The sequence below is a fragment of the Hypomesus transpacificus genome, unplaced genomic scaffold, assembly GCF_021917145.1.
Source record: "Hypomesus transpacificus isolate Combined female unplaced genomic scaffold, fHypTra1 scaffold_30, whole genome shotgun sequence".
In the NCBI taxonomy this organism is placed as follows: Eukaryota; Metazoa; Chordata; class Actinopteri; order Osmeriformes; family Osmeridae; genus Hypomesus; species Hypomesus transpacificus.
This window is the reverse complement of record NW_025813826.1, coordinates 1071169-1089712: the sequence shown is the minus strand read 5'-3', so window position 1 is coordinate 1089712 and position 18544 is coordinate 1071169.

Genomic DNA, 18544 nt, shown 5'->3' with positions numbered 1-18544 from the left:
TATGAATTTGTTAACTCAACTCGGAGTTCGTCAACTCAGAGTTAAGCGCGGGCATGAGAACTATTAAAAGACAACATCAATGGAGCTCCCGATTCTAGGATCCACCATGGCACACAGCGAAAAAAAACGTTGCATACTCCACCAAACTTCAGATACAAGTTTTATTTTGTGTTTATGGTCGAGCACATATTCCAGGAAAAAAGCAACACGGCTGTAGCAGCGTATACAAGTGGCGTGGGAGACAATTGCTGCCGAGTCAATGCATACATTTGAAGGCAATAGCCAGTCCATAAATTGAAAATTTAACCCCACTGTTTGTTAATATTACAGGAGAAAAAGTTTTATTAAATGTAAAAACATACTACAAACAGGTAACGCATATTTTGCTTAGGCTATACGCTTGTGATTGTATAGCTTCGACATCACCTTAGTTTTAATCATATTCAACTAAGTAAATATCAATTGGTGCCTATTTCAATTTGTAGTTGCAGTTTCCCCCAACAGAATGTTTTTCATCAAAAGATGATGATGATGATTAAGATGACGAAGAGACATTGACTGCTGCCGCAGAAATGGATGCAGAGAATTATGTATGTACATTTACATTTATTCATTTATCAGACGCTTTTTTTGTAGCTACTGGTAGTTCTCTGAACATCTACTTTTATTTACAGGCTTGTACGGAATTGTCACACTGACATTGTGAGAATAATTAATATTTAAAAAATGATTTGCACATTCTGATCCTCTTGAACAGAGCATGGATGCTGTATACAGTGAGATGTCCATTTAATGGCAGGTGAATTTTGCATGTGTAACTGTGAAATGTAGCTAATGTAATCTCATGATTACCCAGTTACAAGTAAATGAGTGGTACAAATTGCACCTCGTGAAGAAAGTGCCAAAAACTAACCAAGGTGTAGGCCTATAGAAGAATAAAGGCTAATCTCCAAAAAGATTTACTGGAACACCAGTTATGCATGGTCACAGATGATGTTAATTGTAGGAACAATAACCTACATTAATATTAATTGTTGAATTTGCTGAATTTCTATTTTGACCAAGAGATGTTGTACATAGGGCAGAAGAATAAAGGCTGATCTTGTAAGGCTATCCACCTGCCCCCACCTCTCATATTGTAAAATATGGAGTTACTGGATGGAGTCTCAACTTGATGGCTCTCACATCTTTGTAACTTACTGTAGCATTGCTAGACATGTTGATAAGTAAGGGTCAAGATTCTGGTGTGATTGTAGTTGTTCTTGGGTATAAAAGGAATTGTGAAGCATTGTTCTGTGGATTCTTGATCTCCTGAGACCTTCTCCTCAGCTCTGGCTTGTCCTAGGCCTACTCCTTCTTCCTCACCTCATGCTTTCTATCTCTGGTTTACAATAATCATGGTAGAGTAGGCATAAGAGTTAACTTAATTGATTGCATTCGTTTGCAATATGATAAAATTATATTTTTATCAAATTATATTATTTAACCTTAATTTGACCATTCTTGCTCTGATTTAACCCAAAGAGTCAAATAACTGCAATTCCATTGGTATTGGCATTATTTGGTTAATGTTAATACACTGTTCAGTTTCCCATCTCCCTTCAAACCATAGGGGAATTAGGTTCGGTTGTTTGGCCAATACATTGACCCCCAACAATGTTCAAATAGATTTGCTGAAATAACAGTTACAGGACGGTAGCCTACATCATGTAAATTGTAGGAATCATATGAATCATGTAAATTGTAGGAACAATAGCCGATAGAAATAGGCTACTCATTGTTAGATTTCTTTCATGCAATAAAGAAGACCAAATATCATTTCAATTCTTTGTCTTTATTTCAGTGCCAAAAGGCATTTGGTCAATTCTGAGTGCAAATCCACGGCGAGTAACAACATCGATGAAGACCCAAGGGCTGAGAATGTTGCTAAAATAAATTACAGATTGTGACAGGAATACAGTAACGTTAACTTAGGTATTCATCAGGGAATTAAAGTACATCAAACCGCAGTCTTAAAATCGTCTCCTGGCATATAACTAAGCGAATTAAAATTTGTTCAAGATCGCTCGGCTGAACCAGGAAATGATATGCCGTGTCTGCCAACACTATCAGGCTAAGAAAGTGGGAGGGGATCGGTAGAAACGCAGAGTTTGGCATGGAAAACCTGCTAGCGAGCAGGTTAGTTTCAAGGAGTAAGTTACCATGGAAACTTACCAAAAGGTTTCGTTACCTCTCTTTCTGGAACGTGGAACTCGGAGTATGCCTCTTTTCAGGGTTAAACAACTCAAAGTTTTCATTAAACCCCCTACTTGGAATACCCCCCAGGGCAATAGGGGAGACAGTAGGAATAGGGACTGTTGTAGAAAAAACATCACATTGCTGTAATTATGACGATGGAGAAATGGTTATGGATATGATTGAGGATGAACCTCTTAATCACCTTTATTACTTGTATATGCTATATTACTGAAAACCAGATGCAAAGCTGTTGACTGATTACCACTAAAACTAAAACATAGAAGAAATAGAGGCCAAATGTGGAAGACCAGAAAGATAGAGTTTGAGTGCAAGAGAGAGAAGTGTGTGTGTAGGCCTCTCCCATGAAGGACTACAAAGCCCAGATATTGAGAACTACAAGCGCCGGACATCAGGGTACAGATTTATGTCCTTAAACTCAGTATAACCTGTGCAGCTGGGCCGCAAGGCCTCACGTGGGCACTGGAAGGGGGAAAGTTAGGAAAAGTCCAGGCTAGGGCTGGGCGATATGGGTAAAAGATTATCGATATAGATATTTATATTTCCATTCGATAACGGTTAGTCTTCCGTTCCAGACCGCTTCTCGGAAGTACTGTACAAATCGTCCAGCCACCAGTTAGTGCCGTATTGGTAGCCAGTTCGCTAAAAAAATCTAGCTAGTCTAGTCAGCTTTGTTATCTTTGCGCTGTTGGTCAGCTAGAATACAAAGTGATACTTCACAGTCAAGTAGCTACGTGAAATGTTCGGTATACATACACATTACAACTGATCAGAGGGGTTTATAAAGATGCCTTTTATGCCTTTTCCATTCATACGTCTCTCAGCTTGCTTTTAAATAACAGAAAACACTAATATATGGAGTTGATACATTTAGATGCTTTTATGAATCAATATGTCCTACAACTTGCGATCCACTTTTAGGTCGCCACTTGAGAAACACGGTCCTACACATAATAAGACCAATGCAATATTAGACGTCCCATAGCCTACACGTGACCCTTTCAATATAGCAAAGATGGGTGTTCATTTTTTAATCCTTCATGTATTGTGTAAAATGACATTAAATGCAATGTGTTTCTAACCAGGTGCAACAGGTGCCCTTGATAGGACTAAGTTGTTGAAGAAGCAGATGCTGTCTTCCTCTTGTTGGCAGGGGCGGTCCTAGCACATTTGGCGCTCTAGGCGAGCTTCACTCGTGCCCATCCCCCCCTAAAAAAAAAAGTTAAAAAAGTTTAACGTTTAAAACGATTTTGCACGAAAACGGACTTGCAACTTTCAAACGCTATTTTGCCCTGCAAGACTGCATGTCTTTCAAATAAACACAACAACGATCACAACGATGAACAAACATTAAATAAAGAACAAAATCCCTGAGAAAATGTCAAGTCTGTGCTGAACTACGCTCAGGCTACGCCCCCCTGTTCAACGGTGCACACACAGTGCACGGTCACATTCACCACCTCATCGCCTGCAAATAATGTTTTTTGTCTTCTGTTCTGTTGATGGCTGGCAAACAACAATATTAGAAGTTCTGGGTCACTTGTGGCACATATTCACTCATTTTAAGCAATCAATCTACCTGAACAAAATTAGACGAAACGGAATTCACCAAAATGTCATGACACATCGAAAATGACGCAAATTGCGGTACAGCTGAACTTGCCATTCAGTCGAAACTGATGTTTTGACTGAATGGCAATAACAAGGAACGTCAGAAGTCACTGGCTAGCTAGCGTTAACTAACTATCTAGCAAGATTACATACAATCCATTCGCTAAAGTTGACAATACAACACTTGGAATTTTACCAGTATTCCTCACTTGTTGACAAATTGCCATGTTTGTCTTCCTTAATGCCTAATGCAACTACAAATATCTTACTCGTTGCATAGCACACCCATTAGGCATTAAGGAAGACAAACACAGCAATTATTGGGTGTGCTATGCAACGAGTAAGATATAGTGTTGTTGCACTGGCTATTGGCTTTATATGTGCGCCCCTATTTTAATCATGTTTTTTTTGTATAACGTATAATAAATGGACATATCATTTTTGATATAGGCTACCCGCCTCTGTAAAATCCTTAAAGAACTAGGCTATGTGACAGGGAGTAGGAAAACGTTCAATGATAAGGTATATCTTTTCTTCTTAACTCCACTAAAGTGCCCGGGGCAATTCACGCATTCATGAACGTTTTCTTATCTGGAATTCATTATAGGCTAAAACCAGAATTTAAGGATTTATCTTTCGCCTTTGCACATTTATCTTATTCTTCCTTACGTTTCTTCTGAAATTTCGCCCCGGATAGCTTTTGCCTCTTCATTATTTTGTTCTTGAACCCGCACACTCTAACCAAACGCCTCACTGTGCTAGCATGTTCTAGCACAGCACCAATGAGGTACGTACCCATCCCTTTTTTAAGGGGTACGTATACCTGGCTCATTTTACCCTAATGTTAGATTTATTTTTTAAATGTCAAAATATTGGTTGGAAATATAGAAGGGGCGCAAAAAAAAACTGACCGGGCGCATTTTTTGATGGGCGCATTTTTTAGGGTCCCCCGCTGAGTGGCACCCTAGGCGACCATACCGCCTGTAGGAAAGACCGCCCCTGCTTGTTGGGCAACCAACAAGTTGTATATATCTGATTAGAATTTACTCCTGAGCGCTGCATCTTCATGAGCTTCAATTGGCCTCCTTTCTTCCAACCAATAACACCACTCCTCGATTTGAGTGATAGATGTCATTTAAAAATATATATTATCAAGGGAACATAATGGTCTTAGAACTGCAGTCATACACCTAAATGTTTTTGAAATATGTGTGTGTGCCTGTGTGTGAGACCTCTGCTATGTCTACCCATGGCTACCCATCAACGCCCGTATCAGATTCAAGACCCTGGTACTGACCTTCCGAGCAGTGAACGGGACTGCACCCGACTACATCAAGTCTCTCCTGCAACCTTACATCCCCACCCGACACGTACGGTCTTCTTCAGACAACCGCCTGGTGGTCCCACCGTTCAAGACTGAAACAAGCTATTGTAACAACATTGTCACCGGCAGTATTTCAGATGGAATCGCAATTCAAAAAGTACAGTACCATCTGTTAACTGAAAATATGCCCCCAAAAACGTAAATAAGCTTGACAATTATTTAGGGGGAAATGGCTAAATCAAAAAAGGTTTACTGGAGGTGATCATTGTCAGTAACAATGCCAAATCTGGTCTCAGTCTAGAGCCCTGCGTGGAGAAGCTGACCCCGGTAAATTGTGCTACGAGCAAGCTAGCCTAGCTGCTGTTGCTAGCCAAACTTCACTGAGCAGCACTTGTGCTAGCTGCCGCATCATTGGATACCAGTGGAGAAAAATGACGTTTCCTTCTGTAGTTTCAGTTTGGCAATTAGTTGTTTACTCTCCTCTTTTGTCTTTCTCTTTTGTGCTCCGCTCGGGGAGTTTCGTTACATTTAGCAAATTGGTTTTTGCATTCACTTCACTCTTCTACTGTCTCACATGAACCAACTGATATGACGTGCTTTGCTGCGCAGTTGCTGCAATCGATGGAATAGTCCACAGTAGTATCAGGTGGGAGGGGAAGCTTGCGTTGACACAAATAGAATAAAAGCTCTGTTTGTATCTTTGTTGATAATTTTGTGGAAGGTTATGACTTTTAAGCGATTTGTATTATTATTATAGTTATTATTTATCATACAGTAATTTCATGTAGTCTTTCAAGGGCACCCCTGGCATCTGGGGGCCCCCTGGTAGCTGGGAGCCCCAGGCGGTTGCCTACCTTGCCTAATGGGTAAGTCCGCCCCTGCAAGCTCTATTTGCTTTTCAATCGTCAATCACAGAGGTAAGACATTAAAATATATGTATTTGACCCACAACTCACCTTTGAAGCCCACATGAAAAAACTCTGCAAGATTTCTTTCAACCATCTCAGTAACATTGTCAAACCTCGTTCCACTCTCACCTTAGCTGATGCCGAAAAACTGGTCCACGCCTTTATCTTCTCCAGACTGGACTACTGCAACGCACTTCTCATCAGGACCTAACAAGAGCCTGCAGAGATTGCAGTATGTCCAAAACAGTGCAGCAAGGATCCTGATGACATTTACATTACATTTATTCATTTTGGAATAGTCCACTGTAGTATCGGGTGGGAGGAGAAGCTTGCGTTGACACAAATAGAATAAACGCTCTGTTTGTATCTTTGTTGAAACTTTTGTAGAAGGTTATGACTTTTAATCGATTTGTATTATTATTATAGTTATTATTTATAATACAGTAATTTAATTTCTTTATCTTCTCCAGACTGGACTACTGCAACGCACTTCTCATCAGGACCTAACAAGAGCCTGCAGAGATTGCAGTATGTCCAAAACAGTGCAGCAAGGATCCTGATGACATTTACATTACATTTATTCATTTAGCAGACGCTTTTGTCCAAAGCGACTTTCAAGAGAGAGCTTTACAAAGTGCATAGGTCACTGATAATGACAAGATAGCCCCAAGCATTGCGGGTAGTCAAACCAAGAAGCACACATTGTGAATAACCAAAAAATCTTGAAAATCAGTTTGGTATTCAGTTCGGTATGATTAATTAAATGCACTGACAGCTCATTGCCCCAGCCAAACAGATTACACTGAGTGGAGCAGTTGCCCGTTCCAAGATGGCGGCCCCACGGCTCGTCAGCACCAGTAGGCAGTAGCGGTCGATGCGGCGTCTACTCTTTATTATGTCTATGGTGTTGAGCGTGCATCTTTATGCAAGGCTAGTGAAATCATGCATATTGTGTAATACTACTTTTTTCTTTATGCTTCTGAAATCTAAGCTAATTACATCTTTAGCTTACTTGGCCATCTTAAATGTAAGCTTCTAATATTGTTTTTAGTATACCTGGTCATAAAAAGTTCTCATGACTTTCCAATAGCATTTTTGGTCTCTCATATTATTATAAAATTATGTTCTTATTTATTTCGAATTTCCTCCTGATCTGTGCTCTGCATCTCCAGAAGGCCAGACTAAGCCCTGTTGCCCAGTGATCAAGACTTTGCACTGGACAAACCAAAAACAGACACTTAGGGTGCTTTCACACCTATGAGTCCGTTTGCTTGGTCCCAATCAGTGGTTCAGAGTTGCTACTTTGTTGCATTTTTCATTAGGTCCGGTTAGTGTTCACACGGTCCTGTTTTAAGCGAACCAACGTTTGAAAAAAAAAAATGACATAAAAAAAAAACAATGACACGCGGTCATACAGGTTGTTAATCTATTGGACAGAAAATGTGTGAGGGAAAATCACTTCCTTGTCACGAACAACAATGGAGCAACAGCAGCGCATTGCGACCGCAATACTATCTTTAATTGTTATGATTTGGTGTTGCACGACCACGTTTGGGTTGCTCGTTGGTGTTTTACTCAGATTATATCCAGGTTATCAAACCATGGGAATTATATGTTTTCGTCTGACGAGCTACTACTTTTCCATAGACATTGCGCACTTTTAGCTGTCTAAGTTTTTAACTTTCAACCAACATTGGTTCACTGTGCAATAATGACGCTTTATTTCAGTATATCACTAAATAATGTAAATACCTCGCTACTAATGTGTCTCCACAAGTATCTCCGGAATATGATCATCAGCCCATATTTGCCGTTCCTTCACGTCATCATTCCCCCACGTTTTCCCTCAACTAATTCTGCTGCTAATGAGTGGCACGGCTGTCTCCGCCAAGTGTAAATTCATTTTTCATTTTTTCGTTGCAGTACCCCCCCCTCCACGGGCGGCTCCGGAAGCCAACCCACGAGAGCCCCGAGGCCGGCCACGCCTCCGCGAAGCAGGGAAGGCAGGATGGGACCGATGGAAGACCGCGATGAGGGCGGGATCCAGAACATCACGGGCGGGAACCCAGGACTGCTCCTCAGGACCATTCCCCTCCCAATCCACCAGGTATTGGAGCTGACCTCGCTTACGGCGAGAGCGCAGGAGAGCCCAAACTGCATAGGCCTGGCCGTCATCCAGGAGCAACGGGGGAGGAGGAGCCACCGGAACCTGCGACGTATCCGAGGCACCGAGGTCCGAAACCGGTACAGACGGTTTCAACAATGAAACATGGAACGTACATGGAAACAACGGAGGCTGGAATCCAAGGACACACTGAAAAGGCATGATGCCCGTTAAGGAGCTTGTCAGGGAATTTTGAGCATACTCAGCCCAGGGGAGGAACCTGCTCCAGTCCGTCTGGTTGACGCTGCAGTAGGAGCGGAGAAACCGACCGAGTTCTTGATTCATCCTCTCCGTCTGTCCGTTCGATTGAGGATGGTAGCCTGAAGAGAGACTGACATTGACGTTAAGGCGTTTGAACAAGGATGACCACACCTTGGACGCAAACTGTGACCCTCGGTCCGAGACAATGTCCTCTGGTAGCCCGTAGAACCTAAACACTTTATGGAACAGGGCTTCGGCCGTCTCCATGGCCATAGGGAGCTGTGGTAGAGGGTGTAACCGGCATGATTTAGAGAACCGATCGATAACGACCAGGACGGTGGTGTTACCCTGAGACTTGGGCAGGTCTGTGACGAAATCAATCGCTATATGAGACCAGGGACGGAGAGGAATTGGGAGCGGTTCCAAGAGACCGGCAGGGAGTTGCCGTGGTGTCTTTGCCTGAGCACACACACTACAAGCACTGACGAAACAAGTCACATCTTTGACAAGAGATGGCCACCTGTAGGTACGCTCCAGGAGGGAACGCGTCCGCCAAATCCCCGGGTGTCCTGAGGCAAGTGTGGTGTGAACCATAGAGGAGACGAGAGCGAACTGACTCTGGGACGTACACCTTCGATGGAGGACATGCAGCCGGGGTTGGATCTGAGGTCTGAGCCTGACGGATGGTCTCTTCTATGTCCCACCGGACCGGAGCTACTAGGCTGGCACACGGTAGGATGTACTCCTCAGTGGGCGGTGACAATGGTGCATCGAACTGCCGAAGAGCGTCTGCCTTGGTGTTCTTGCTTCCAGGTCTGTAGGTCAGGGTGAAATCGAAACGGGTGAAGTACAGAGCCCAGCGTGCCTGACGTGTGTTCAGCCTCTTGGCGGTATGAAGATACTCCAGGTTGCGATGGTCAGTAAAGACCGTAAAGGGATGTCTACTTCCCTCGAGCCAGTGACGCCATTCACCGAATGCCAGCTTAATTGCCAGTAGTTTACGGTTGCCAACGCGTAGTTCCTCTCAGTGGGTGATAGCTTCCATGAAAAGAAGGCGCAGGGGTGTAGTTTTGCTGGGTTACCGCCACGTTGGGACAGCACAGCTCCCACCCCGGACTCAGATGCGTCCACCTCGACTACAAAAGGGAGAGAAGGATCAGGGTGAGACAGGATGGGTGCAATGGTGAATTACCTCTTGAGCTGGATGAAGGCTCCCTCTGCCTCCGCTGTCAACAGAGCTTGCACCCCTGAGCAGGGCAGTGGGATGTGCGGCCACAGAACTGAAGTTGCGTATAAATCTCCTATAGAAGTTCGCAAAGCCGAGGAACCTCTGGAGGGCGTTAACACAGTCGGGCTGAGGCCACTCGGTGACAGCGGTCCATGGTTATCCCCTTCTCTGAAACGATGTATCCCAAGAAGGCAACCTCTGATCTGTGGAACTCACATTTTTCGGCTTTCACAACCAGGTCATTGCGTAATAGACAGGACAGGACTGTCCGAACATGCTGGACGTGCTCTTGTAGACATGAGGAATAGACGAGAATGTCATCTATGTAAACAATTACGAATCTGTTGAGAAAGTCTCTGAGGGTGTCGTTGACGAAGGCTTGAAAGACAGACGGCGCATTGGCCAAACCGTAGGGCATCACCAGGTATTCGTAGTGCCAGCTGCTTGTTATGAAGGCGGACTTCCATTCATCTCCCTTTCTGATTCGGACGAGATTATAGGCACTCCTGAGATCCAGTTTGGTGAACACCCGGGCGTGGCGGAGTTGTTCCAGAGCTGATGGTACCAAAGGAAGGGGATACCTGTTCTTAATTGCAACTCGATTGAGACTGCGGTAATCGATACACGGCCGAAGACCGCCTCCCTTGTTCTCCACAAAGAAGAAGCTCGCTGCAGCGGGGGAGGTAGATGGACAGATGAATCCTTGCGCCAAGGCCTCCTTAATGTAGCTGTCCATAGCCTCGGATTCAGGTATCGACAGCGGGTAGACCCGCCCTCTCGGGGGTGTTGTACCGGGGAGCAGCTCGATGGCACAGTCCCCCAACCGGTGAGGGGGTAGCACGGTGGCTCGGGCCTTGTTGAACACTTCTGACAAATCCTGATACACTGGAGGGACGGCAGTTGGCTCTAGATGTGTGGGACTTTCCACCTGAGTGGTGTGGCATGGCAGAGTGAAACAGCGGTTAAAACAGGCCTTACCCCACGCTGTGATCTCTCCCTGGTCCCAGGCTATGGAGGGGTTGTGATTCCGTAACCAAGGGTAACCCAGCACCACTTGCAAATCAGGGCTATCAATAACTAAAAAGGGCAGGGTTTCCTGGTGGAGGGCTCCTACCCGCAACTGAACAGAAACGGTATGGTGAGTTACAGCTCCGGAGCCTATGGGTTGTCCTTCAATTGCCTTAATCCGGAGCACAGTGGAACACGGAACGAGAGGTAGGTTTAGTTCCGTGGCGACGGTCCGGGAGAGGAAGTTCCCGGCCGAGCCCGAGTCTATGAGGGCAGAGACGAGGCGGTTAGAACCTTCCCAGGATACGCATACTGGAATCTGGAACTGTTGACTGGATATGTCTGGACCAGGGGTGGTAGGCTTACTCACCGCATCTCGGACAGACAACCCGTCTCTGCCTCGCCGTGCAGGACAGGAAAGACGCAGATGACCCGGCTCCCCACAGTACAGACACAGATGGTGGTCAATTCTATGCTGTCTCTCTGCTGGTGAGAGTTGAGTACGACCCACCTCCATGGGCTCGGAATGGTAGGACACTGGTGTTGCGTGAGGAAGCATCGGAGCGCGGGACACACCTCGCCGGGCTCGTATGATGTTATCCAGTCTGATGGAAAGCGCCATCAATGCGTCCAGATCCAGGTTCTCATCCCGACAGGCCAACTCAGACTGCAAGGTGGTATTAAGCCCTCATCGATACGCCGTACACAATGTCCGTCTCGTTCCAGCCACTGCCAGCAGCCAGAATGCGGAAAGACATGGCATATTGCGCAACAGGCTGATCTCCCTGTCGCAGAGTGAACAGCTTCTCACCATCGTCCTTACCCTGGCTGGGGTGATCGAAGTCCTGTCGGACCTGATCCAGGAACTGCTCCAAGGAAGCCGTGGAAGCCCCCTGGCGGTTCCATGCAGCGGTTGCCCACTTCAGCGCATCGCCGGTAAGGTGAGAGATGATGAACGCCACCTTGGCGGTGTCATTCGGAAAAGCGGATGGTTGGTGGGTGAAGAACAGGGAACATTGGAGCAGGAACCCCTCACATCGGTCAGGCGTCCCGTCATATCGTTCTGGGATTGCCACACGGACGTGCGTAGCAGGCACAGGAGCCGGAGGAAGAGGGTCGGGAGGAGGCGCCGACATGTCCGCCAGACGTTGAGCGACAAGGCGCAACTGTGCATTGTGTTCCCCGAGTAACCCTCCCTGGGCAGCACGCATGGCAGATGCTTCTGCTGGATCCATGGTAGGCGAAGTCTTCTGTAATGATATACCAGACGGGGTTGGATCCAAGCGCAGATTTAATAGAATGGTCAGACGGGCAAGGTTCAGTACACGGCAGACAGGGCAATACAGGAAATCCAAAAACGGGGTAGAAAACTCAGGTCAAAAAAGGTCAGCAACAGTAGAAGATTACACAACAAGACTCGGACTGAACTGCAAAACAGGATCAAGACTTCGCACTGGACAAACCAAAAACAGACACTTAAATACTAAAACCAAACAAAGCCGATTGTCCTAATACTCTGGGGATGCCGAGCATGGCAGCCAATTAACTACAGAAGGCTCTGGCGTTACACCCACATACACATGCTGTTTACAATCCACTCGACAACTGCATGGTCATTTTAGCAGATTGCTTTATATCGCAGACTACAGTTTTTTTTCTTATTTTTAGCGGTGGGCATATATATATTTTTTTTATCTAGATTAATCTCATTGTAATCTTCGCGTTAATCTAGACTAAAATGGCAAATTTGAATTCCGCCAAAGGCATTCAGAATATGTGTGCTACCCAAATAATGACTAAAAGTAAGTCTTTGAGAACGGGTTTCTCAAGCCAGGTGGTGCATTAGACCAGGGGCTCGTCTCCTGTTTCCAAAATGCATCACAAACTGCTTGAGAAATTGTTCTACTATGAATCAGAATCAGAATGATTTTTTTCGCCATGAATGCGCAAACAAGGAATTTACTTTGGCAGGGAGGTGCATACATTAAACATATAGGAATATTAAAACTTAAATATGTGGACTAACTATAAGGAGCAAAGTCTAGCTAATACTAAGGGGGTCTAGCTAATACTAAGGGGAATAAAAAAATAATATATATATAAGTGGTCCTAATTTACAATCTAACCTAAAAATACAGATAGTGCAAACGATACAATAGTGCAAATTGAAATGTGCAGGGTGTCATTGTACAGATTGGGATTTAAAGTCAGTGTGAGTCATTGGCCTTGTTAAAGAGGCCAACAGCGGATGGGAAGAAACTGTTCTTGTGGCGTGAGGTTTTGGTCTTGATGGACCGCAGCCTTCTGCCGGAGGGGAGTAGCTGGAACAGGGAGTGTCCAGGGTGGGAGGGGTCGGCCACAATCTTCCTCGCTCGCCTCAGGGACCTCGAGGTGTGCGGATCCTCGAGGGAAGGCAGATTGCAGCCGATCACCTTCTCAGCAGTGCGGATGATACGCTGCAGTCTGCTCTTGTCCTTGGCAGTGGCAGCAGCGTACCAGATAGTGATAGAAGAAGTGAGGATGGACTCAATGATGGCTGTGTAGAAGTGCATCATCATTGTCTTTGGCAGGTTGAATTTCTTCAGCTGCGTAGGAAGTACATCCTCTGTTGTGCTTTTTTGGTGAGGGAGCTGATGTTCAGTTCCCACTTGAGGTCCTGGGAGAGGATGGCGCCCAGGAAGCGGAAGGACTCCACAGTGCTGACTGGGGAGTCACTCAGGGTGATGGGGGTGAGTGGGGCTGTGTTCTTCCTGAAATCCACAACCATCACCACTGTCTTAAGAGCATTGAGCTCTAAGTTGTTCTGGCTACACCAGGTCACCAGGTTGTCCGCTTCCCACCTGTAGTCAGACTCGTCCCCGTCAGACATGAGCCCAATAAGGGTGGTGTCGTCCGCAAACTTCAAGAGTTTGACAGACGGATGACTCAAGGTGGCAGACGGATGACTCGAGGTGTGATAATTGGTGATGTAATTGGTATGATAATTGGTGATGAAAATAAATTCTGTTCAATGAGATGTACTTGTGTTTATTAACTGTTTATTCGATTAGTTAGCTTGGCTGATATAGCTGGGCTTGCCTCGGCTGCATTCAAACATAGTAGTTTGACGACAACTCTTCCCCTGCGCTAGATCTGTGCTTGGCCCGGCATCTTCCGCATTAGCTAAGGGATGCTTTGTGTTTAGGTGGTATTTGAGACTGGAAGAAGTCCTACAGTAAACTAATTCCGCATAGCACAAGGTGCAAACAACCTTAGTCTTGTCGAGGTTTCCATTGGGAAGCTTCTTAAAAATTAATTTTCCCTGAAGCAAACCAGGCGCTTCATAGCTGCATCCATGTAGCATGTCACATTTGGTGTGATAATTTCATACACAAGGCATACACATATGGAACGCCGAGTTTGTCACAATTAAACAAATAAATAGGTAAATTAATAGATAAATACATACATAAATACATACATAAATAAATATGGCTATGAAATAAACTCTGACATAAAACAAAAACTCAGGCATACACATATGGAACGCCGAGTTTGTCACAATTAAACAATTAAATAGGTAAATTAATAGATAAATACATACATAAATACATACATAAATAAATATGGCTATGAAATAAACTCTGACATAAAACAAAAATGGCAATAAATATATAAATATAGCATTATATAATTATATAGCTGAATCCATTTACGGACATCAATAAATAAATACATTTATTTATTTCAAAATGACGTTTTTGTAAAGACACCATTTATTTAGATCATGGGACTCTAATTTCCTAATGCCACATTTATTTATTTTTTGAGACTCATGCCACATTTATTTCCACATACATTTCCACACCACATTTATTTCTGTGCTGTATTTATTTCCGATCTCACATGCAAACGAGAGGGGGGTGATTTTCTTCAGACCAATGCAGCTGCACACAAGATCGAAGGCAGATAGGGACACCTAGATTTGGTAGATAATGAAAGACATTAGCCGTGTCAGAGATCGCATGCTGGCATTATAGATCAAATTGATCAGCATGGCTTGTCAGGATATATTATTTTGGCACACATAGTAGATTTTGTGGAGGTACTTGGGCGGATAAGTGCTCTACAGAACATAGATATTGAAGTCTTAAATAGTTTGAGACTTATCAAGCACTGTTCGTGTGCAAGATGTAAACTACAGGTAGTGAGGGATGATTAGTGCCAGGTAATGTTAGCTGACACAGCTAGCAACCGTCGCCACGGCTAACAAAGAAGACAATCACTGCCACCGCTACATCACTCTGCTATTACGTGGATAGCTAGGTTGATAAGGCACCTGACTATAACTATCTAGCCTCACCATTATGCCATGCCGGTATTACCATTTAGTGAGACGAGACCTGAAGTGAAGCAAGACCATTCCAGACATTACCCATACGTTTGGATTTACAGTACTGCTTCAAATTGAAGTCAAGTTTCTTAACGCTTATTATTGTTATTTGTTATTATTGGCAATTTAAAGTTGCAACTAACCAAGACGTGTCCAGACCAAGACCCATTCAACACGGTACACAATACCCAAACCCAGATATTATAATTTATGGAATTTTTCAATATTAAATCAAACCACTACCACTTGACTCGTTTTAGTGACCATTCAGTGACAAAACGGGTTTGGTTGTTCAGGTATGTGCCAATGCAGCACAACACTACTAGCTCTACAGTAGCTAGCTCTAGCTGAAATGGCCACACTGATGTCTTCCTTATATTATTTCGCCAGCTAGCTAGCCGGCTAGCCAGCCACTTGGCCTACAGTTGCCGACTTTGAGACCGGTGATAGCCAACATACCACCTAGGAAGACGTAGTGGTGGCAGTGATTGTTAGCTTCGCAGACGAGTTACACGTCACACGAGCGAAAGCAATGTTTACAAAGGTAACTTCTGCACTACCTCGTAGCTATCAAAGACCAAATCCCCACACGTAGGCTACTAGGTCACCGCCATCACTCCTATTGGGAACCATTGATAAAAAGACAGAGAGGACACAGACATTGGCCAGGTTTCCCAGATTTGTTAAGAAGCTCTTAACGCTAAGAGCTTCTTAGGAGCGTTTTAAGAATGCTCTAGAACGTTCTTAGAACGCTCCTAAGAAGCTCTTAGCGTTAAGAGTTTCTTAACGAATCGGGGAAACCCGGCCATTATGGGCAAAGCTTGTCTACATTGTATGCTTTTCGGCAGTGCTATGCCACTGTCACCCCCCATACAGGCTATCATAGCTATCTAGGAATCTAGGTGTGCAGCTGCGTTGGTCTGAAGATGACCACGCCCCTCTCGTTTGCATGTGAGATCGGACATAAATACAGCACAAAAATAAATGTGGTGTGTAAAAGTCTCAAAGAATAAATGAATGTGGCATTAGGAAATAAAAGTCCCATGAAATAAATAAACGTTGTCTTTATAAAAACGTCATTTTGAAATAAATGTATTTATTTATTGATGTTGGTAAATGAATTCAGATATATAATTATATAATGCTATATTTATATATTTATTACCATCTTTTTATTACTTCAGAGTTTATTTCATAGCCATATTTATTTATGTATATATTTATCTATTTATTTACCTATTTCTTTCTTTTTTTAATTGTCACTAACCGGCGTTCCATAAACACACAGGTTTGAAGACTCGTTCTCGGCCCCTACAGTGCAATTCGGCTAGGTATACATACTATTAAAGGCAATATTTTTTTTATCGCCCGATAAGAGTCTCACGTTAACGCAGCATGTAACGCCGATAACAGCCCACCACTATTAGAAACACATCGCATGAATGCAATTTTACATAATAGCTTACATAAAAAAAAATACACCCATCTTTGCTATATTGAAAGGGTCACTGTGGGCTATGGGACGTTTAATATTTGCATTTGTCTAATTTTGTAGGACCGTGTTTCTCAAGTGGTGGATCCCGACCCAAAAGTGGATCACAAGCTGGTGTAGGACATATTGGTTCATAAAAGCATCTAAATGTATCAACGTCCATATATATATTATTTTTTTGTATTTAAAAGTAAGCTCGAGACGTATGAATGGAAAAGGCATCTTTGTAAACCACTCCGATCTGTTGTAATGTGTATGTACACCGAACATTTGACTTACTTGACTGTTAAGAATCACTTTGTATTTTAGCTGACCAACAGAGCAAAGACAACAAAGCTGACTACAGTAGACTGGATTTTTATGTATCGTTAACTGGCTACCACTACGGCACTATCTGGTGGCTGGACGAATTGTAAAATACCTCCCCGAAGCGGTCTGGAACGGAAGACGAACAAGGTAACTAATTAGCTGGATTAACTGCATTTAGTCATTTAGCAGACACTCTCATCCAGAGCGACTTACAGTCAGTACAGGGACATTTCCCCGTGGCAAGTAGGGTGAAGTGCCTTGCCCAAGGACACAACGTCATTTGGCACGGCCAAGAATCAAACCAACAACCTTCTGATTAATAGCCCGACTCCCTAACCGCTCAGCCATCTGACCCCTCTAACTAACTTGAGAAACTCGAGTGGCAGGTAGAACGTATACTACTATACGATCACTAGTAGCAATCTGGAACGGAAGACTAGCTACAATTGGTCGCAGTTAGCTCTACTGTAGCTAGCTCTAACACTTTTGGTGACAGCACCATGGCTTCTTTGCTAGTGGCATTACAAATCGTTTACTTGTAATCTAATGTCATAATAAATCCAAAAACAAAGATTTATTTGTGAGGAATGTATATTGGTTTGAGTGGGGCAACAGAATCTAGGGATTGCTGAAGAACCAAATTCAGATCCCTTGTTTTAGCATTTAATGATTTATTTGGGACGTCAACTGCTTCTAGTGCAGCGGGTAGAATACCAGCCAGTTCCAGAGCTGTGTTTGGGGTTAAGCAGCGGCTAATAGAAATATTCTGGGTGCCTCCAAGGCTCTGGCAGAGATACATTTTACCAGGCAGTGGTCTGATGATATAGGATTGTGGGGGTGGACAATAACGTCACTAATCTTGATTCCCCGCGTGAGAACTAAATCCAATGTATGCGAGTGAAGATGGGTAGGTTTAGAAACCACCTGAGTGAGACCTGTGGAATTCATTAGAGCAGTAAAGGCCTTACTTAGAGGATCTTTTGGGTCATCCACATGAATGTTAAAATCACCCATAATTAAGAAATTGTCAGAATATGTCAGAAGATCAGCACTAAAATCAGCAAATTCCTCCAGGAAGAGGGCCAGGGGGCCGGTATATAGAGTAACTATACAAAATGAGGGAGGGGGGGCAACAGTAGTAGAATTAGTCCTTTTTAAAGTAGTTGGTGGTTTCATGCAAATTATCTCAAATGATTTAAAGGTATTTACAGATTTTAGGCTGAGGTTGAAGCTAGCTTTATATATCATAGCAACACCACCACCTTTCTTTGAAACACGAGGGATGTGTGAGTACGCAAAATCCGGAGGCGATGCTTCATTCAGGGGGGAATATTAGTCAGGTTTTAGCCAGGTTTCGGTGAGTCCAATCAGGTCTAGGCTGCATTCAGACATCAGATCATTAATCAAAACGGCCTTTGTGGATAGAGATCTGATGTTTAGGAGCCCAACATTCCAGTATGGGTTTTTGGCAGCTTTAGACATAGATAATACTTCTGAAAAGGTGGCACTGTTATCAGAAAACTTAGTAGGAAGAGCAACGGGTGAGCAAGGCTGAATACATATTAAATTGGTATAATTCCTAATAATTGAGGGCTGGAATTTGGAAAAAGGGCGGGGGACTGACACTGTCTCAATGGGAAAAACGACATCAGCAACCACCCTTGCTACACT